Source organism: Sycon ciliatum, chromosome 9 (assembly GCF_964019385.1).
Source record: "Sycon ciliatum chromosome 9, ocSycCili1.1, whole genome shotgun sequence".
In the NCBI taxonomy this organism is placed as follows: Eukaryota; Metazoa; Porifera; class Calcarea; order Leucosolenida; family Sycettidae; genus Sycon; species Sycon ciliatum.
The window spans coordinates 951,547-974,372 of NC_088651.1; the positions used below are offsets into that span (position 1 = coordinate 951,547).

The 22,826-nt window shown below is 47.0% G+C and overlaps 2 long non-coding RNA genes across 2 annotated transcripts; both read left to right on the top strand.

Annotated features, from left to right (window-relative positions):
- Positions 1–1,132: 1,132 nt before the first annotated feature.
- Positions 1,133–8,559, top strand: LOC135825096 (uncharacterized). Its single transcript, XR_010555015.1, has 3 exons — positions 1,133–1,460; positions 6,070–6,171; positions 8,414–8,559. It is a non-coding gene; the product is annotated as an uncharacterized LOC135825096 (long non-coding RNA).
- Positions 8,560–8,719: 160 nt separating this feature from the next.
- LOC135825097 (uncharacterized) lies at positions 8,720–22,532 on the top strand. The gene is made up of 3 exons (XR_010555016.1): positions 8,720–8,888; positions 13,397–13,498; positions 22,438–22,532. It is a non-coding gene; the product is annotated as an uncharacterized LOC135825097 (long non-coding RNA).
- The last annotated feature ends 294 nt before the right edge of the window (positions 22,533–22,826 follow it).

Sequence of the window (22,826 nt, forward strand, 5' to 3'; positions counted from 1 at the left end):
GTCTACGGATTCAAGATAACTCACAACAGACTTAGGCAATTTCATGAACGCAATGCGCACAGGCGAAGGTCACGCGATGGACCAAACAAGTAACTCAACTCAAGATCAAGTCAACTTTCTCGCCGCAAACGGCCGTTGTGATGTGTTTCCCTTACGCAAAGCGAAGTGTGAATGAGGCTTTACTCTACAGATCCAAAACTGTAAACCAGTGAAGACTACAGCTTAGAAGACGGTATTATAATGTTGTGCATTGTAGATCTACTTGCCAAATGAGTGTGATCCTCTGTGTAACATACATGTACATAGGGCCAAGCAAGCACAGCAAGTTCTGAATTTTAGGTATTTCGAGGTCGTGAACAGATCAGATTTGTCTTGTAAGTGATAGGTATTGCTTACCTCTATATGTTGCCGCCTTCGTGCTGGCCGAAAACGCTGCGTGCTCTGGCGATAATCCGGCTTGAAATTAGGTGCATAAAAATGCCAATTTCAGCTTCGTTCACAACATTTTCGATATACGTCTCCTCTACGAAACTTCACTAAAAATATATCTGCCGAAAGAGCGTCCCGTAAAGAATACATGGTGTGAAATAAAACGAGGTGGTACAAAGTAAAACTACGTAGGCCATGTAAAACGGCTTCCATCTCTCAGAATTTAGGACAGTTCTCAAATTTGAGAACATTTTTTCGATTTCGCGGCAAAAATCAGTCAAGAATCTGTTATATCGGGATTAGTGGGAGAGGTCTTTTTTTTGCGCGTCTGGGGAAGGACTGTATGAGCCCTTTAGCCCCGTACACATTCCCATATGCACACACTCCCGTACACATAATACATGTACATACACATCTCCACATCCCTGTACACACGCCCATGCATGCACTTCCCGCTGACCTTTGCCCTGCTGACCTTTTGCCTCCCTTGCTGCATGCACTGCTGACCCCTTTTCCCGCTTACCCTGTCTCACTAACCATGCTAACTGCATGCACCCCTTTTCCCGCTCACCCTATTGCCACTAACTGCATGCACCCCTTTTTCCCTCCATAACTTTAGTTATACCCAGAAGGCTGCGCTTGCGCAGTGTAGTTCTCCTACATTGTATATAGTGTGGTTCTCCTTACAGTAGTTCTTACAGTTGTTCTTCTTGTAGTCCTCCGAGTTGTCTTCTCCTTGTAATTCATTGCCCCAGTCCTCTACTTTAGTCCTCTTTGTGCTCAGTCAATATAACTATTATAATAACCTACAATTCCGTGCTGCCGTATAAAGAGTGTGATCAAGTAGTAGTAGAGTACAGTACAGTAGTTCCAGTAAGATACCCATATATAGACGGCGTAGGTGAGACAACATTGGCGCCCAACGTGGGGCTCGAACCCACGACCCTGAGATTAAGAGCCTCATGCTCTACCGACTGTACTGCCCGACTAGCTGCCCAGCTGATGAATCTCCCACCGCTCCATTTCCCTGCGTAAGTACCCAAGCTTAAGTTTGTCCATATCGCTTCTTTTATTCAGCGGGTGAATTCGTATCGTTCTCTTGTTTGGGGATTGGTGTTCATTCCTTGGCAGAAAAAAATTAACGAATTTATCACTATTTAAGAGTACATGAAAACCAGAGTGTGCAGCTCGAATGGGTTGCTGTTACGGCGAAATTCCGTGCGTACAAGCAGGATTCAAGCAGGTCTCTTTCTGCACAACTGCAGCTCAGTTGTACGCACTACGCCATTTCCCGCCTCAGATCTGCACCAAAATGATGTAATCACGGATTTAAGCCGTGACAGACACCCATAGCAGAGAAGGCCCCAAGCTGCACACTCTGGTTTTCATGTACTCTTGCTATTAGTATTAGCCTTACTACTGCTCTTGTCCTAAGTACCTCCTTGCCTTAATTAAATTAAAGCGTACCTTGCCCTTTGTTTTTACGTGGTGTTTCCGGGGAAGTACCTTTCCCCGTGTCCTTTTCAATCTCCCGGTGCAACGTTCCTCAAATTTTCGGTTGCAAATATGACGGCCATGGTTCTTGGATTAGTCCCCGCCCTTTCTTTTGCAAAGAAAATGAAGACTTTGAGGCGTTTCTCCTTGACTTTGATATGGCATGTGATGCCAATGGGTGGATCAATAGTACTCCCCTGGCTAGACCAATTCGGCCATCCCCGGTTACCCGAGGGGAGACCACTGCAGATGGGCCACCTGAGTTATTTTCAACCCCTGATTCTGCTCGGCAGGGTGCAAACCCCTTTCTGAATACCATGTACTCTGTGCCGGAAATACCCACCCCGGTTCTCCAGTCGGAAGAGAAAGGGTACATGCCCACCTCTAGTTGGAAGGGTGATGGTATGGCTAGTGAAGCCGAGTGGCATGATATGGCTAAAAAGACGCATAGCAAGCTGCTCCTGTTAAAACGTTCTCTTCGAGATAGCGCATCGCGCTTTTTATTAAGCTTATCCTTGGTCGAGACGAATGACTACTGTAGAGGCAGAAAATTTCGCCGGTGAATAATTTCGTCCAACTCCAAAGAAAAGGAGTTCGTCCGGTTGAAAATTTCGTCCATGGATCATAAGAGTGTATAGAAAAGCTGGGCAAATCGACATTAGTCCTACATTTAATTTAGTCCAAAAGCTCCTTGGACGAAAAAGACGAAATTAAATTCCAGACGAATATTTCTGCTTATACAGTACCATATTCTTCGCCAAGTTTTGATTGAAAGGTACATACCAGCTGAAGCTCAGTATGTCCGAAGAGCGCAGCTGCGTACTAGACACCGCCAAAATGGGGAGTCTCTGTCTACCCTGGCAGATGACATCCGCCTTTTGACGGCTCGAGCCTATCCTACAGTCCATTCATTGGAAACCGGCACCCTAACTTTTTGGTGTCTCTCTCACATAGTTGTAGATATCGTGAAAACAACAGTACATCCTGCATTGTGTGACCCGTGCAATTACTCCTTGCCACATTTGAGGCCAGAAAAGTCCAAGAACAGGGAAATAGAAATTCAGCCAGGTTTTAAAAATTAGGACAGATATGCCATGAGAGTGGGTTTTTGATCCTCAATTTAGCCCAAATCCGACTTTCAAAAGCCAGCGGGCCAGTTTCCGATGAATGGACTGTAGAGCAGGTGAAATGGAACGAGATGACTACGCCATTGAGTCTTTTATCCAGGCGTTGGGGAGTCACTCCGCATGAGGGTCCGTGATAGTCAGCCTAGGACCATGCATGACGCTTTTTCGCCGAGCCCTCTATTTGGAGGCTCACTCTTTTGCGGATGCCTCTGCTAAACATGATGAGTACAAAGTTGCAGTGTCCTCTGTACGAGACGACCGCCGAGGTTCTATTAAAAGCAGTGCCAATAAAGATGGACCGGACATGTTGACCCGTCTCTGTTTGGCAGTAGAGAAATTAGAAACCCGCATATCTAACTCCACCACCACTAACAGTAGAAGTAGCAATAGTGACCACCCAGACCATCAAGGGCAGTCAAAATTTACTAATCGTAAGAGTAAGTATGAGGGTACTTATGATAATCCCCCTTCCGGTCGTCCTTATGACTCCAACCCACCCCCGAGCTTTGTCCGGGGCCCCCGTTCATCAATCAATCGTGACCCTCCTCCCCGTAATTTTGACCAGGTAGACTACAAAACTATCGCTCACATATCCTTCAATGGCGGGAAGATTGGTTATGAATTTTGGTTTATGCGTTACGAAGAACTAAAACAGCTCAACCAATTCAAAACTATTACTATCTTATTTACAAGTCTGAGTTTCATGGATTGTCGAAGGAAAAGTAATCCTCTAGACAAGTAAAACAGCTAGACAACAAAACTATCGCTCACATACCCTCTCAGTTGATGTAGATGTGGGGAGTACCCATAGGTACAGATTTGATTATTGCCGTCTGCGGATCACGTCTGATAGAGCCATCCACCTCAACCATCACCTTGCTAACCTCCACTTTGACGACAATGAACTCGGCGGGAGAAAGTTCCAGCGGTATAGTCGACTCGATGCGATCTTATCGGAAATATGACCCGCCTCTGATCTTCGCGACCAGGGTTACGAAGTCCGGAACTGCTAGCGTCAGAGAGTTGATGTCATCTTGAATGCACTTGCTCACATGCCGCATGGGTTGCCTCGATCAGGCCGTACACGCGCCATCTCCCATCCACGAGCTGAATGATCACGTAGTCGTACTTCTCATCACATAGTCTTGTATATCTAAACCTTGGATGGAGATATTGGGGAGGTGCACCTCCCCGAGCTGACAGGATAACTTTGATGCTGATATTCTACATAGCGTCTCTATAGCTGCCAGATGGGTGAGCGGTTTCACTTGACTTGCAATTCTCGCCAATGATTAGCAGACGGCTGTCGGGCCAAACTAAAGCTGGTGAAGGTTAAATCTACTGTCGTCATTATAGTTGTTTTGATACTGCTCGCTGGCAGTTCTCCATCAAGTTGATGGACGATTTGTAAGTAGTGCTCGAGATGATCCTTTGTAAGGATGTGGACTTGTAAAGCTGTTACATCCCGCTCTAAATCGTCACTACACAGGAAAAAGAAAACAAAAAGCGAAGTCCGGAACTGCAGAGAGAGTCTATGCGTTACTGGTTATGAATTGATGATCGCGCCCCTTGCAACTACAACATCACAAAGTAATATTCACTTACCAGGAACAGATGAAGAAGGATCTGCCATCACAAACATTCCTCCTGTGGTTCTTGCTTTTCAGATGATCTTGGAGGGGCTTCAGCCCTACAAAGTTACGGAGCATGATTTGCAAGAGAAATACATTTTCCTTCGAAAGATCTGCATCCACAAACATTCTTCATGTGCTTCCCGCTCCGCAGGTGGTCTTGGAGGGGCTTCACCCCCACCAAAGTTACTCCGCACGATTTGCATGAGAAGTACATTATGACTTGTATGATGAGTAATATAAAATCAACAAACTAGTTTTCATTATGGGTTGTATATTCTTATCATCTAGAGGGATCTTCTAATACATTTGGAGGCGATTTCAACATCTTCGATTCATCTCCAACCCCACGCGAAGCTCCCATTGCAACTACAACATCACAAAGTAATATTCACTTACCACGAACAGATGAAGAAAGATCTACCACCACAAACATTCCTCCTGTGGTGGGCACTCTTGAGATGGTCTTCCAGGGGTTTGAGGCCCACCAGAGTCACCGCACATGACTTGCACGAGAAGTACATTGTGATGAGTTGAAAGAGGCTGTTGAACTTGGCTCCAACCCATTTTATGATCGGTGATTCCGTTATCCAAACTGGGTTGATGACGTAGTATTCACTTACCAGGAACAGATGAAGAAGGATCTGCATCCACCGACATTCTTCATATGTTTCCTGCTTCGCAGGTGATCCAAAAGGGGCTTCAGCCACACCAAAGTTACGGAGCATGATTTGCAAGAGGAATTCATTTTCCTTCGATGAGTTGAAAGATGCTGTTGAACTTGGCTCCAACCCATTTTATGATCGGCGATTCCGTTATCCAAACTGGGTTGATGACGTAGTATTCACTTACCAGGAACAGATGAAGAAGGATCTGCATCCACCGACATTCTTCATATGTTTCCTGCTTCGCATTTGATCTTGGAGGGGCTTCAGCCACACCAAAGTTACGGGAGCATGATTTGCAAGAGAAATACATTTTCCTTCGATGAGTTGAAAGAGGCTGTTGAACTTGGCTCCAGCCCATTTTATGATCGGTGATTCCGTTATCCAAACTGGGTTGATGACAGTTGATGGGGTGTTCTGATGCGGGCACGCGCGCATTGGTGGCTGATGAATATGGGGAACGCACATCATGCGATGTTTCCGCGGTTTTATAAAACTTGCAGACAGTTTGCGTATGTTGTGCGTACAGATGTCAGTTGGCAGTGAGTGCAAGCTCCAACGTTAGGAGTAGTGACCTTATTTCCTTCAACTGTTTTTTTAACGAAGATTCGGCAGCTAGGGTGGGGGGGGATAAGTATTCATTTACTTATTGGAGAATCGTTCGAATGAAGCCTGAATGAATGAATAATATGGTTTTTCCTGATTGTGCTATTGTGTTTTAAGGTTGGTTGCAACATGATAGGAACGTGGACAGTTGTTTGCTGCACTGGAAAATCTCTGTACGGAGAAGAACATGCTGGCCAGCCATGTCTTGCTGAAACGACGGTAGGTATATCTATACGACGTGTGCATGCGTGCGCGCGTGTGTGTATACATGTGTGCCAGCTAGTTCGGTTGGTGGGTACACTTATGCCAGATAGTATTGGGCCTGTTGCCAACCGGCTCGGCTGCTTGAAGGTGTATTGTTGTACCTACCACCTTTGTTGATTTCAGGGTTCATATACTTTCTCTTTGATGGATACATACCTGTTAACCATGCACTGCTTCTGGCTAGATTAACTCTTGTGTAATCAATGGTGCTAGTGAAGCTTTTATCAGATCCACTCTGATTTAGCCACTCACTCTAGTAGCAAGTATTACGTTCACTGGGGGCAGGGGTACCTGCAGTTGGATCCCGGGACAGAAAACCCTGATGCCGTCAATCCTTTTTCTGCACCTTGTCCTCACCCACTTACTGAGGTGTGGTGAGCCCATAAGTGGGATCATTTTCAAGTCCACCCGGAGTTTTGGGGATTTCGGAGGGTGTCGGCCATTGGGCGGTTCAATAGCCAATAGAATGACTTGCACAAAGATTGTCTGGGTTCGAGACGGGGCAAGTGGACCTTCTGACTCTGACTTCCTCACCTTTTGAGTTCGTGACTTTCGCTTTTTGCCTGACGAACAATGGGCTAGTTTTTTGGCTAGAGAGTAGAGTTGTTTTGATTCGGCTTGTATCGTCATGCCGAAGCGCTGCTACGCTCCTGAATGCACTAGCAGACGAGAAATGGAACTGAGGCTCCCATTCCATACGTTCCTTTTCGAGCCGGCCGGCCGGGAGGCAGAAAAAATGAGGGAATATTATTTTAGTATCATTGGTGTAGGCTGCAACAAGCACGTCGTGGTCCTGAAGTGTGACTACTTTCCCGCAGTGGAAGCGAAGTCAAGCACGACGAAAGTTTGTGGACGTCTGAGAAAGAACTCGATTCCCTTTGATTCGGCTGCACTAGCTCCAGAGCGTAATTATGTCCACGCCATATCATACACAGACTGTATGGAAGAGCTCCTGAGGAGAGGCCAGGAACCAGCCGAGTCACGAGTGGCAACCCAAACCACGAAAGTGATGGGTGGAAGGACTGAGTGTGATAGCCAGATGGCCTTTAGTAATGCTTCAGGTAGTATCTGAGTTGAAGGAGAGAACAAGTGTGCTGGAGAAACGCTGCGAAGTCCTCAGGCCTGATGTGTACTTGCTACTGACTCTGAGCAGCTGTATCTAGACTTGGACTTAGGCCAGAGACCTAGTATCGTAAACCTTACTGAAGCCATATGTACCCAATGCCTGGCTCTAGTGAGAAAGCAGTTTGGCGCAGGCTCGCAAACTATGATTGAATCAGGGAGTGGTGGAAAAAAGTCACATTATACCTCTCCATGATTAGCTGGTCATGACGATGATGCGTCTCCGGCAAGGTCTCATGGGAAAGTAACTATTACCTGCATACCTGTTTAGTTGCAACGAGGCAACGGTACCCCATGTACTGAAGACATGATTGAACTACATTTTATCTCCTCCTGGGAGAAGGTGGAATACGAGGAATACACATCATGTGGTGTTTCTGTTGATTTCCAACAACCTCCAGACAGTTCGCGTATGTTGTGTGTACATTATGCGTACTATGGAGTCCAATCCTACCAGCCCACTTCGTCAGCTCTTGCCTCCCTCTCAAGCCCCCCGACCAGCCCATGTTCGACACACTTGTCTCTCTCTCTCTCGTCCGTCTCGACATGCATAACTACCAGCTTGAGACAGGGCTACCTACCAATAGCCGGGAAAGTTGCCGTAGAGCTTTCCCCGCCTGTGCTGTCCCTGTGTGGAATGCCCTGCCACCCGCCGTCCTCAGCCAGCCACCTGACCAGAAACGGCTGCAAAGTTTCAAAGTGTCTGTCTTCCGGCACCTCCGTGCCGAGCAATGCCACTGAGCCACTCTCTCTCTCTATGTCTATGTCTCTCTCTCTCTCTGTCTTTCTTTCTCTGCTATTGGCACGCCTGGTTGTGATGAAGCCGAGACCCAAGGTCGGCAGAGTATCCCAGACCACGCCACCACTCCCCTTATTCATGGCGGGTTTACGTGGCTCTAGTAAAATTACATGTCTGTGCTATAATTATGATCTGAGAAGTTGTAAAAGATGTACGATGTATGCAACAGCTGCAGGTATGGGCGCGATCATCAATTCATAACCAGTAACGCATAGACTCTGTTCTTCACACATGTCATTATATCACCTTGTTTTTTGCTTTCTTTTTCCTGTGTAGTGACGATTTGGAGCAGGATTTCGCGGCGTCCACATCCTATCAAAGGATCATCTAGAGCACTACTTTAATTTCTTACTTTTTAGACGGGATCCATGGACTATAACACAATAACTTTTTTTTAGAAAACTGCCATAAAGCAGTTTTTATTGCTATAATAAAAAGTGCGGATGACCCCGGTTGGTCCATATGTTATAGTCTTTTGGCCGCTGAGTCGACTGGTTCTGGTCAATATAACTATTATAATAACCTACAATTCCGTGCTGCCGTATAAAGAGTGTGATCAAGTAGTAGTAGAGTACAGTACAGTAGTTCCAGTAAGATACCCATATATAGACGGCGTAGGTGAGACAACATTGGCGCCCAACGACGTGGGGCTCGAACCCACGACCCTGAGATTAAGAGCCTCATGCTCTACCGACTGTACTGCCCGACTAGCTGCCCAGCTGATGAATCTCCCACCGCTCCATTTCCCTGCGTAAGTACCCAAGCTTAAGTTTGTCCATATCGCTTCTTTTATTCAGCGGGTGAATTCGTATCGTTCTCTTGTTTGGGGATTGGTGTTCATTCCTTGGCAGAAAAAAATTAACGAATTTATCACTATTTAAGAGTACATGAAAACCAGAGTGTGCAGCTCGAATGGGTTGCTGTTACGGCGAAATTCCGTGCGTACAAGCAGGATTCAAGCAGGTCTCTTTCTGCACAACTGCAGCTCAGTTGTACGCACTACGCCATTTCCCGCCTCAGATCTGCACCAAAATGATGTAATCACGGATTTAAGCCGTGACAGACACCCATAGCAGAGAAGGCCCCAAGCTGCACACTCTGGTTTTCATGTACTCTTGCTATTAGTATTAGCCTTACTACTGCTCTTGTCCTAAGTACCTCTTTGCCTTAATTAAATTAAAGCGTACCTTGCCCTTTGTTTTTACGTGGTGTTTCCGGGGAAGTACCTTTCCCCGTGTCCTTTTCAATCTCCCGGTGCAACGTTCCTCAAATTTTCGGTTGCAAATATGACGGCCATGGTTCTTGGATTAGTCCCCGCCCTTTCTTTTGCAAAGAAAATGAAGACTTTGAGGCGTTTCTCCTTGACTTTGATATGGCATGTGATGCCAATGGGTGGATCAATAGTACTCCCCTGGCTAGACCAATTCGGCCATCCCCGGTTACCCGAGGGGAGACCACTGCAGATGGGCCACCTGAGTTATTTTCAACCCCTGATTCTGCTCGGCAGGGTGCAAACCCCTTTCTGAATACCATGTACTCTGTGCCGGAAATACCCACCCCGGTTCTCCAGTCGGAAGAGAAAGGGTACATGCCCACCTCTAGTTGGAAGGGTGATGGTATGGCTAGTGAAGCCGAGTGGCATGATATGGCTAAAAAGACGCATAGCAAGCTGCTCCTGTTAAAACGTTCTCTTCGAGATAGCGCATCGCGCTTTTTATTAAGCTTATCCTTGGTCGAGACGAATGACTACTGCAGAGGCAGAAAATTTCGCCGGTGAATAATTTCGTCCAACTCCAAAGAAAAGGAGTTCGTCCGGTTCAAAATTTCGTCCATGGATCATAAGAGTGTATAGAAAAGCTGGGCAAATCGACATTAGTCCTACATTTAATTTAGTCCAAAAGCTCCTTGGACGAAAAAGACGAAATTAAATTCCAGACGAATATTTCTGCTTATACAGTACCATATTCTTCGCCAAGTTTTGATTGAAAGGTACATACCAGCTGAAGCTCAGTATGTCCGAAGAGCGCAGCTGCGTACTAGACACCGCCAAAATGGGGAGTCTCTGTCTACCCTGGCAGATGACATCTGCCTTTTGACGGCTCGAGCCTATCCTACAGTCCATTCATTGGAAACTGGCACCATAACTTTTTGGTGTCTCTCTCACATAGTTGTAGATATCGTGAAAACAACAGTACATCCTGCATTGTGTGACCCGTGCAATTACTCCTTGCCACATTTGAGGCCAGAAAAGTCCAAGAACAGGGAAATAGAAATTCAGCCAGGTTTTAAAAATTAGGACAGGTATGCCATGAGATTTAAAGTGGGTTTTTGATCCTCAATTCAGCCCAAATCCGACTTTCAAAAGCCAGCGGGCCAGTTTCCGATGAATGGACTGTAGAGCAGGTGAAATGGAACGAGATGACTACGCCATTGAGTCTTTTATCCAGGCGTTGGGGAGTCACTCCGCATGAGGGTCCGTGATAGTCAGCCTAGGACCATGCATGACGCTTTTTCGCCGAGCCCTCTATTTGGAGGCTCACTCTTTTGCGGATGCCTCTGCTAAACATGATGAGTACAAAGTTGCAGTGTCCTCTGTACGGGATGACCGCCGATGTTCTATTAAAAGCAGTGCAGATAAAGATGGACCGGACATGTTGACCCGTCTCTGTTTGGCAGTAGAGAAATTAAAAACCCGCATATCTAACTCCACCACCACTAACAGTAGAAGTAGCAATAGTGACCACCCAGACCATCAAGGGCAGTCAACATTTACTAATCGTAAGAGTAAGTATGAGGGTACTTATGATAATCCCCCTTCTGGTCGTCCTTATGACTCCAACCCACCCCCCGAGCTTTGTCCGGGGCCCCCGTTCATCAATCAATCGTGACCCTCCTCCCCGTAATTTTGACCAGGTAGACTACAAAACTATCGCTCACATATCCTTCAATGGTGGGAGGATTGGTTGCTGATTATGAATTTTGGTTTATGCATTACGAAGAACTAAAACAGCTCAACCAATTCAAAACTATTACTATCTTATTTACAAGTCTGAGTTTCATGGATCTTCGAAGGAAAAGTAATCCTCTAGACAAGAAAAACAGCTAGACAACAAAACTATCGCTCACATACCCTCACAGTTGATGTAGATGTGGGGAGTACCCATAGGTACAGATTTGATTATTGCCGTCTGCGGATCACGTCTGATAGAGCCATCCACCTCAACCATCACCTTGCTAACCTCCACTTTGACGACGATGAACTCGGCGGGAGAAAGTTCCAGCGGTATAGTCGACTCTTTTCGGAAATATGACCCGCCTCTGATCTTCGCGACCAGGGTTACGAAGTCCGGAACTGCTAGCGTCAGAGAGTTGATGTCATCTTGAATGCACTTGCTCACATCTCTAACACATGCCGCATGGGTTGCCTCGGTCAGGCCGTACACGCGCCATCTCCCATCCACGAGCTGAATGATCACGTAGTCGTACTTCTCATCACATAGTCTTGTATATCTAAACCTTGGATGGAGATATTGGGGAGGTGCACCTCCCCGAGCTGACAGGATAACTTTGATGCTGATATTCTACATAGCGTCTCTATAGCTGCCAGATGGGTGAGCGGTTTCACTTGACTTGCAATTCTCGCCAATGATTAGCAGACGGCTGTCGGGCCAAACTAAAGCTGGTGAAGGTTAAATCTACTGTCGTCATTATAGTTGTTTTGATACTGCTCGCTGGCAGTTCTCCATCAAGTTGATGGACGATTTGTAAGTAGTGCTCGAGATGATCCTTTGTAAGGATGTGGACTTGTAAAGCTGTTACATCCCGCTCTAAATCGTCACTACACAGGAAAAAGAAAACAAAAAACGAAGTCCGGAACTGCAGAGAGAGTCTATGCGTTACTGGTTATGAATTGATGATCGCGCCCCTTGCAACTACAACATCACAAAGTAATATTCACTTACCAAGAACAGATGAAGAAAGATCTACCACCACAAACATTCCTCCTGTGGTGGGCACTCTTGAGATGGTCTTCCAGGGGTTTGAGGCCCACCAAAGTCACCGCACATGACTTGCACGAGAAGTACATTGTGATGAGTTGAAAGAGGCTGTTGAACTTGGCTCCAACCCATTTTATGATCGGTGATTCCGTTATCCAAACTGGGTTGATGACGTAGTATTACCAGGAACAGATGAAGAAGGATCTGCATCCACCGACATTCTTCATATGTTTCCTGCTTCGCAGGTGATCTAAAAGGGGCTTCAGCCACACCAAAGTTACGGAGCATGATTTGCAAGAGGAATTCATTTTCCTTCGATGAGTTGAAAGATGCTGTTGAACTTGGCTCCAACCCATTTTATGATCGGCGATTCCGTTATCCAAACTGGGTTGATGACGTAGTATTCACTTACCAGGAACAGATGAAGAAGGATCTGCATCCACCGACATTCTTCATATGTTTCCTGCTTCGCATTTGATCTTGGAGGGGCTTCAGCCACACCAAAGTTACGGGAGCATGATTTGCAAGAGAAATACATTTTCCTTCGATGAGTTGAAAGAGGCTGTTGAACTTGGCTCCAGCCCATTTTATGATCGGTGATTCCGTTATCCAAACTGGGTTGATGACAGTTGATGGGGTGTTCTGATGCGGGCACGCGCGCATTGGTGGCTGATGAATATGGGGAACGCACATCATGCGATGTTTCCGCGGTTTTATAAAACTTGCAGACAGTTTGCGTATGTTGTGCGTACAGATGTCAGTTGGCAGTGAGTGCAAGCTCCAACGTTAGGAGTAGTGACCTTATTTCCTTCAACTGTTTTTTTAACGAAGATTCGGCAGCTAGGGTGGGGGGGATATTCGATGAGTTGAAAGAGGCTGTTGAACTTGGCTCCAGCCCATTTTATGATCGGTGATTCCGTTATCCAAACTGGGTTGATGACAGTTGATGGGGTGTTCTGATGCGGGCACGCGCGCATTGGTGGCTGATGAATATGGGGAACGCACATCATGCGATGTTTCCGCGGTTTTATAAAACTTGCAGACAGTTTGCGTATGTTGTGCGTACAGATGTCAGTTGGCAGTGAGTGCAAGCTCCAACGTTAGGAGTAGTGACCTTATTTCCTTCAACTGTTTTTTTAACGAAGATTCGGCAGCTAGGGTGGGGGGGATAAGTATTCATTTACTTATTGGAGAATCGTTCGAATGAAGCCTGAATGAATGAATAATATGGTTTTTCCTGATTGTGCTATTGTGTTTTAAGGTTGGTTGCAACATGATAGGAACGTGGACAGTTGTTTGCTGCACTGGAAAATCTCTGTACGGAGAAGAACATGCTGGCCAGCCATGTCTTGCTGAAACGACGGTAGGTATATCTATACGACGTGTGCATGCGTGCGCGCGTGTGTGTGTGTATACATGTGTGCCAGCTAGTTCGGTTGGTGGGTACACTTATGCCAGATAGTATTGGGCCTGTTGCCAACGGGCTCGGCTGCTTGAAGGTGTATTGTTATACCTACCACCTTTGTTGGTTTCAGGGCTCATATACTTTCTATTTGAAGGATACATACCTGTTAACCATGCACTGCTTCTGGCTAGACTAACTCTTGTGTAATCAATGGTGCTAGTGAAGCTTTTATCAGATCCACTCTGATTTAGCCACTCACTCTAGTAGCAAGTATTACGTTCACTGGGGGCAGGGGTACCTGCAGTTGGATCCCGGGACAGAAAACCCTGATGCCGTCAATCCTTTTTCTGCACCTTGTCCTCACCCACTTACTGAGGTGTGGTGAGCCCATAAGTGGGATCATTTTCAAGTCCACCCAGAGTTTTGGGGATTTCGGAGGGTGTCGGCCGTTGGGCGGTTCAATAGCCAATAGAATGACTTGCACAAAGATTGTCTGGGTTCGAGACGGGGCAAGTGGACCTTCTGACTCTGACTTCCTCACCTTTTGAGTTCGTGACTTTCGCTTTTTGCCTGACGAACAATGGGCTAGTTTTTTGGCTAGAGAGTAGAGTTGTTTTGATTCGGCTTGTATCGACATGCCGAAGCGCTTCTGCGCTCCTGAATGCACTAGCAGACGAGAGAATCTGATGTAACTGAGGCTCCCATTCCATACGTTCCTTTCCGAGCCGGCCGTCCGGGAGGCAGAAAAATGAGGGAATATTATTTTAGTATCCTTGGTGTAGGCTGCAGCAAGCACGTCGTGGTCCTGAAGTGTGACTACTTTCCCGCAGTGGAAGCACAACGAAAGTTTGTGGACGTCTGAGAAAGAACTCGATTCCCTTTGATTCGGCTGCACTAGCTCCAGAGCGACTCTCTCCTGAGGACAGACTGCGGAGAGGCCAGGAACCTGCCGAGTCACGAGTGGAAGCCCAAACCACGAAAGTGATGGGTGGAAGGACTGAGTGTGATAGCCAGATGGCCTTTAGTAATGCTTCAAGTAGTATCTGAGTTGAAGGAGAGAACAAGTGTGCTGGAGAAACGCTGCGAAGTCCTCAGGCCTGATGTGTACTAGCTACTGTTGAAGTCTCACTTGTTCCGATATGAACATTTCATCAGCCCTGACTCTGAGCAGCTGTATCTAGACTTGGACTTAGGCCAGAGACCTAGCATCGTAAACCTTACTGAAGCCATATGTACCCAATGCCTGGCTCTAGTGAGAAAGCAGTTTGGCGCAGGCTCGCAAACTATGATTGAATCAGGGAGTGGTGGAAAGTCACATTATACCTCTCCATGATTAGCTGGTAATGACGATGATGCGTCTCCGGCTGGGTCTCATGGGAAAGTAACTATTACTTGCGTATACCTGTTTAGTTGCAACGAGGCAACGGTACCCCATGTACTGAAGACATGATTGAACTACATTTTATCTCCTCCTGGGAGAAGGTGGAATACGAGGAATACACATTATGTGGTGTTTCCGTTGATTTCCAACAACTTCCAGACAGTTCGCGTATGTTGTGTGTACATTATGCGTACTATGGAGTCCAATCCTACCAGCCCACTTCGTCAGCTCTTGCCTTCCTCTCAAGCCCCCCGACCAGCCCATGTTCGACCCACTCGTCTCTCTCTAGTCCGTCTCGACATGCATAACTACCAGCTTGAGACAGGGCTACCTGTCAATGGCCGGGAAAGTTGCTGTAGAGCTTTCCCCGCCTGTGCTGTCCCTGTGTGGAATGCCCTGCAACCCGCCGTCCTCAGCCAGCCACCTGACCAGAAACGGCTGCAAAGTTTCAAAGTGTCTGTCTTCCGGCACCTCCGTGCCCAGCAATGGCACTGGGCCACTCTCTCTCTATGTCTCTCTCTCTCTCTATATATATATATATATAGATTGAGTATTTCGCTCCTGCTCTTGTAGCAGTTGAGCACTCTTGCGTGGGGTAGTGCCTTTGCTGTTTGCGTTATGCAGAGCTCACTGACTTGTCAGTTTGAGCACTCTGGCAAGGTACGTTCGGGCCTGATTGGAAATTTTTATTTCCATTGCTATCAGGTTCGGCCTCATTTTCTCTGTGCTGCGCTGATGAGTTCAAAAAGAACGAAACAGCATGCTGTCCGCAGATTGAGTATTTCGCTCCTGCTCTTGTAGCAGTTGAGCACTCTTGCGTGGGGTAGTGCCTTTGCTGTTTGCGTTATGCAGAGCTCACTGACTTGTCAGTTTGAGCACTCTGGCAAGGTACGTTCGGGCCTGATTGGAAATTTTTATTTCCATTGCTATCAGGTTCGGCCTCATTTTCTCTGTGCTGCGCTGATGAGTTCAAAAAGAACGAAACAGCATGCTGTCCGCAGATTGAGTATTTCGCTCCTGCTCTTGTAGCAGTTGAGCACTCTTGCGTGGGGTAGTGCCTTTGCTGTTTGCGTTATGCAGAGCTCACTGACTTGTCAGTTTGAGCACTCTGGCAAGGTACGTTCGGGCCTGATTGGAAATTTTTATTTCCATTGCTATCAGGTTCGGCCTCATTTTCTCTGTGCTGCGCTGATGAGTTCAAAAAGAACGAAACAGCATGCTGTCCGCAGATTGAGTATATATATATATATATATATATTCTGTCCGCAGATTGAGTATATATTATATATATACACTCAGACACAAAGGATCTCCAAGTTTCTCAGTGTTGCTACTCTGAGTTTCGTGCAAAAGCACTCTTCAGGCAACTTACTCTTCTCTCACATCAGTATCCCTTTACATACCAGAAAAGACGAAAAGAAGCACCCTAGGTGGGAATCACAGGTGGAGAAAAGAAGCACGCTAGCCAGTCTAGGTGGGAATCACAGGTGAAGATAAATGTGGCAAGTGTGGTAGTGTGAGCAATCGCGCAGGCCGGGTGGTGTGCATAAAGTGAAGTAGGATGCATGCACATTAGATAGCAGGAGTTCTGTATATGTGTAACAGATAGCAAGCGCAGTCTACAGTTCAGGTCACCTCCGATAGGAGGTACTTGGTGCTGTGGCGACATTTTGTGACCAGGCTGCATCTGGTGTTGAGGAGCGATGCCTTGTCACTCTTCATTATGGCGATCTTCTCCGATAGGCATAGGTTGCACCGCTTCGAGGTTCTTTTGTAGGCGCTGGATCTCTGCCTGATTCTCCACGAGATGTTGACGTCTTCACCTGCCTCCTTCAATGCCCATGCATGCTTTGACAATTCTGTGCTGTTTCTGTGTGGGGCATTCCGGAACGATGACATGTGGTTGTTGAACCGGAGTTTGAACGGGGTTTCGGAGATGCCGATATACTTCTTCCGGCTGAGATTGGAGTCCACTGTAGCTTCGTACACTATCTCGCTGGCGTTGCAGTCCCCGTTGAGTGGGCAGTTTCCTTTGATACGGCAGTTACATCTCTTTTCTTCTGGCTGTCTGAGGACTTTCGCGTTGTGGCCCTTTATTATTGAGGCTAAGTTAGGCGAACAGCTGTAGCTGACTTTGATCGTGTTTTTGTTAAATATTTTTCTGAGGGCAGATCCTTCTGGGAAATGGCGCTTGACAAGTCTCAGGAATGTCGCGCCAACATCAGTCTTCACGGATTGGCTGTACGGTGGGTTAAACCAAATGATGGTCCTCTTCCGATTCTTTTTCCTCCTGGCTTGTCCTTCTGTGTTCGCCGGTTCCTCGTTATAGACGAGTGCGTAGTTGAAGCCACTTTTTGAGAGAGCTGCAGCGTACGTGGGGGCAGCCTCTTCAAAGACTTCTTGATTGGCAGAGACGCTCGTTAGGCGCTTGTTGATGGACTGCGGCAGGTTTTTGATTACTATTGGAGGATGGTTAGACTCACGGTTGAGGTAGAGGGGCGTGTCCCCGGGCTTGCGGTATGGCTTGTAGGTGCCTGTTTCGAGGTTTAGAGTGACGTCTAGGAAGTCGGTTACTTTTCTGTTGACATCGATTGTTATTTTCAGGCCGAGTGATTGGAACATGCCGATGATGTTCTTCCGTATCTTGTCTGCTCTCCAACCCGGCACTCTCCTTAGGGTAGCTAGGCCATCATCACGGTACAATCCGATTGATGGCTTGTCGATGTAGCTTGCCAGCTTGTTCAGGAGTAATGCGCCTACCAGCTGGCAGACCTCAGCTCCGTCGTAAGACCCCATGGTTACGTCAAATCCGTTAGCGTTGTCCTTTTTTACCCATGTTTTTGATGCGTCAAATAGCAGAGATCTCCTCGCGTGCATAATGATGTCTACGTCGCTCTTGCTGACGTTGGTGTATTGCCCCGCAAATCTCAGTGCTTGGCGGAGGAGGTCTTCTGTAATTGACGGGTAGTAGCTGACGATGTCGAAGCACACGAAGGTTCTCTCATTTTTGTCGTCCAATCCTCGGAACCAATCTAGAACCGATGCTGTGTTTTTCCATAGCTGGATGTCAGTCGCTTTGGTGACCTCAGTTGTGATCCTGTCCAATATTGTTTTGCTGATGATGCCCATCTCGGCCTTTGCTGGGTTGATTAACCTGCATGGCAGATCGTTGGCGAATCTGTCTTTATGATCCTTGAAGGTCAGGAATGCTTGAGACTCTGCCATCGTGTCCATGCGGTCATCCAGCGGCTTCTCCATGTTTTGTGCGATGCTCTTTGCCTCTCTGTTGATGTCCTTATACATTGCTGCCGGGGCTGTTTTGTATGCCTTCGTGACATTGTCCTTCAGTAGCTTGTTGTACCGCTCGCGCGATACCTCGTACAAGTTGCTGGTTTTGTCGGCTTTGACAATGACTTTGTCGGATTTTGAAATGGCCCGGGCTTTTTCCCTCAGGTCGTTTTGAAAGGGCCCATTTACACGCCTGAATTTTACGTTCTCCATCATTTTCACTAGGTCATCCTCGAACGCCTTCATTTCAGCGACGTGGGGCGGTGAGTTCCTGCTCTTGAATCCGAAGCAGTTATCTGGCGCGTTGCTCCCACCTTGTCCGTTTAAGAGGAAGAACGCCTTCCATCTCATATAGACGCTCCTCTTTTGTTGAGCACTCTCCCTTGCCAACGCATACGCGACACTATGGACGAACCAAGACGAATGAATATTGACTGTTCACTGAAGAATATCCCGATACCGCCGGACGACGTCTATCGGAAGGACCTGCTAGCCAAGGTGGAATCAGTTGTTAGACGCATGAGATGGAAGGCGTTCTTCCTCTTAAACGGACAAGGTGGGAGCAACGCGCCAGATAACTGCTTCGGATTCAAGAGCAGGAACTCACCGCCCCACGTCGCTGAAATGAAGGCGTTCGAGGATGACCTAGTGAAAATGATGGAGAACGTAAAATTCAGGCGTGTAAATGGGCCCTTTCAAAACGACCTGAGGGAAAAAGCCCGGGCCATTTCAAAATCCGACAAAGTCATTGTCAAAGCCGACAAAACCAGCAACTTGTACGAGGTATCGCGCGAGCGGTACAACAAGCTACTGAAGGACAATGTCACGAAGGCATACAAAACAGCCCCGGCAGCAATGTATAAGGACATCAACAGAGAGGCAAAGAGCATCGCACAAAACATGGAGAAGCCGCTGGATGACCGCATGGACACGATGGCAGAGTCTCAAGCATTCCTGACCTTCAAGGATCATAAAGACAGATTCGCCAACGATCTGCCATGCAGGTTAATCAACCCAGCAAAGGCCGAGATGGGCATCATCAGCAAAACAATATTGGACAGGATCACAACTGAGGTCACCAAAGCGACTGACATCCAGCTATGGAAAAACACAGCATCGGTTCTAGATTGGTTCCGAGGATTGGACGACAAAAATGAGAGAACCTTCGTGTGCTTCGACATCGTCAGCTACTACCCGTCAATTACAGAAGACCTCCTCCGCCAAGCACTGAGATTTGCGGGGCAATACACCAACGTCAGCAAGAGCGACGTAGACATCATTATGCACGCGAGGAGATCTCTGCTATTTGACGCATCAAAAACATGGGTAAAAAAGGACAACGCTAACGGATTTGACGTAACCATGGGGTCTTACGACGGAGCTGAGGTCTGCCAGCTGGTAGGCGCATTACTCCTGAACAAGCTGGCAAGCTACATCGACAAGCCATCAATCGGATTGTACCGTGATGATGGCCTAGCTACCCTAAGGAGAGTGCCGGGTTGGAGAGCAGACAAGATACGGAAGAACATCATCGGCATGTTCCAATCACTCGGCCTGAAAATAACAATCGATGTCAACAGAAAAGTAACCGACTTCCTAGACGTCACTCTAAACCTCGAAACAGGCACCTACAAGCCATACCGCAAGCCCGGGGACACGCCCCTCTACCTCAACCGTGAGTCTAACCATCCTCCAATAGTAATCAAAAACCTGCCGCAGTCCATCAACAAGCGCCTAACGAGCGTCTCTGCCAATCAAGAAGTCTTTGAAGAGGCTGCCCCCACGTACGCTGCAGCTCTCTCAAAAAGTGGCTTCAACTACGCACTCGTCTATAACGAGGAACCGGCGAACACAGAAGGACAAGCCAGGAGGAAAAAGAATCGGAAGAGGACCATCATTTGGTTTAACCCACCGTACAGCCAATCCGTGAAGACTGATGTTGGCGCGACATTCCTGAGACTTGTCAAGCGCCATTTCCCAGAAGGATCTGCCCTCAGAAAAATATTTAACAAAAACACGATCAAAGTCAGCTACAGCTGTTCGCCTAACTTAGCCTCAATAATAAAGGGCCACAACGCGAAAGTCCTCAGACAGCCAGAAGAAAAGAGATGTAACTGCCGTATCAAAGGAAACTGCCCACTCAACGGGGACTGCAACGCCAGCGAGATAGTGTACGAAGCTACAGTGGACTCCAATCTCAGCCGGAAGAAGTATATCGGCATCTCCGAAACCCCGTTCAAACTCCGGTTCAACAACCACATGTCATCGTTCCGGAATGCCCCACACAGAAACAGCACAGAATTGTCAAAGCATGCATGGGCATTGAAGGAGGCAGGTGAAGACGTCAACATCTCGTGGAGAATCAGGCAGAGATCCAGCGCCTACAAAAGAACCTCGAAGCGGTGCAACCTATGCCTATCGGAGAAGATCGCCATAATGAAGAGTGACAAGGCATCGCTCCTCAACACCAGATGCAGCCTGGTCACAAAATGTCGCCACAGCACCAAGTACCTCCTATCGGAGGTGACCTGAACTGTAGACTGCGCTTGCTATCTGTTACACATATACAGAACTCCTGCTATCTAATGTGCATGCATCCTACTTCACTTTATGCACACCACCCGGCCTGCGCGATTGCTCACACTACCACACTTGCCACATTTATCTTCACCTGTGATTCCCACCTAGACTGGCTAGCGTGCTTCTTTTCTCCACCTGTGATTCCCACCTAGGGTGCTTCTTTTCGTCTTTTCTGGTATGTAAAGGGATACTGATGTGAGAGAAGAGTAAGTTGCCTGAAGAGTGCTTTTGCACGAAACTCAGAGTAGCAACACTGAGAAACTTGGAGATCCTTTGTGTCTGAGTGTATAACCCCGCTCTGTCTTAGGACATTGAGCACTTTTTGCCGACGCAAGAAATACTTCTATTGTTCTATATATATATATATATATATATTATATATGCCTTTGCTGTTTGCGTTATGCAGAGCTCACTGACTTGTCAGTTTGAGCACTCTGGCAAGGTACGTTCGGACCTGATTGGAAATTTTCATTTCCATTGCTATCAGGTTCGGCCTCATTTCCTCTGTGCTGCGCTGACGAGTCCACAAAGGACGAAACAGTTCTGTCCGCAGATTGAGTATTTCGCTCCTGCTCTTGTAGCAGTTGAGCACTCTTGCGTGGGGTAGTGCCTTTGCTGTTTGCGTTATGCAGAGCTCACTGACTTGTCAGTTTGAGCACTCTGGCAAGGTACGTTCGGACCTGATTGGAAATTTTCATTTCCATTGCTATCAGGTTCGGCCTCATTTCCTCTGTGCTGCGCTGACGAGTCCACAAAGGACGAAACAGTTCTGTCCGCAGATTGAGTATTTCGCTCCTGCTCTTGTAGCAGTTGAGCACTCTTGCGTGGGGTAGTGCCTTTGCTGTTTGCGTTATGCAGAGCTCACTGACTTGTCAGTTTGAGCACTCTGGCAAGGTACGTTCGGACCTGATTGGAAATTTTCATTTCCATTGCTATCAGGTTCGGCCTCATTTCCTCTGTGCTGCGCTGACGAGTCCACAAAGGACGAAACAGTTCTGTCCGCAGATTGAGTATTTCGCTCCTGCTCTTGTAGCAGTTGAGCACTCTTGCGTGGGGTAGTGCCTTTGCTGTTTGCGTTATGCAGAGCTCACTGACTTGTCAGTTTGAGCACTCTGGCAAGGTACGTTCGGACCTGATTGGAAATTTTCATTTCCATTGCTATCAGGTTCGGCCTCATTTCCTCTGTGCTGCGCTGACGAGTCCACAAAGGACGAAACAGTTCTGTCCGCAGATTGAGTATATATATATATTATATATATATGTCTCTCTATGTCTCTCTATGTCTCTCTCTCTCTCTCTCTCTCTCTCTCTCTCTCTCTCTCTCTCTCTCTCTATGTCTCTCTCTATGTCTTTCTCTCTCTGCTATTGGCGCGCCTGGTTGTGATGAAGCCGAGACCCAAGGTCGGCAGAGCATCCCAGACCACGCCACCACTCCCCTTATTCATGGCGGGTTTACGTGGCTCTAGTAAAAAAATTACATGTCTGTGCTATAATTATGATCTGAGAAGTTGTAAAAGATGTACGATGTACGCAACAGCTGCAGGTATGGGCGCGATCATCAATTCATAACCAGTAACGCATAGACTCTGTTCTTTCCACATGTCATTATATCACCTCTTTGTTTTTTGTTTTCTTTTTTTCTGTGTAGTGACGATTTGGAGCGGGATTTCCTATCAAAGGATCATCTAGAGCACTAATTACAAAATGTCCATCAACTTGATGGAGAACTGCCAGCGAGCAGTATCAAAACAACTATAATGACGACAGTAGATTTAATAAATAAAATTGTAAATTATTTATGACTTTGCTTTACAACCGTAGATATGTGTGTTTGTGCGAAAGGGAGTATTTTTGGGATGGTGAATACCAAGAGTTCATGTACTCTTGTGAATACATGTTAGCATACTAGCTGCTCTCACTGAACTGAAAGGGCTGCATCTTCTGACTTGCTCACGATATCCTTGGTGTGATGGAGTCTGAAGCGGGATTCACAGAAGTTTTTTTGCGGTGCGACAGGCGCGAAACCCCAAATCGCAG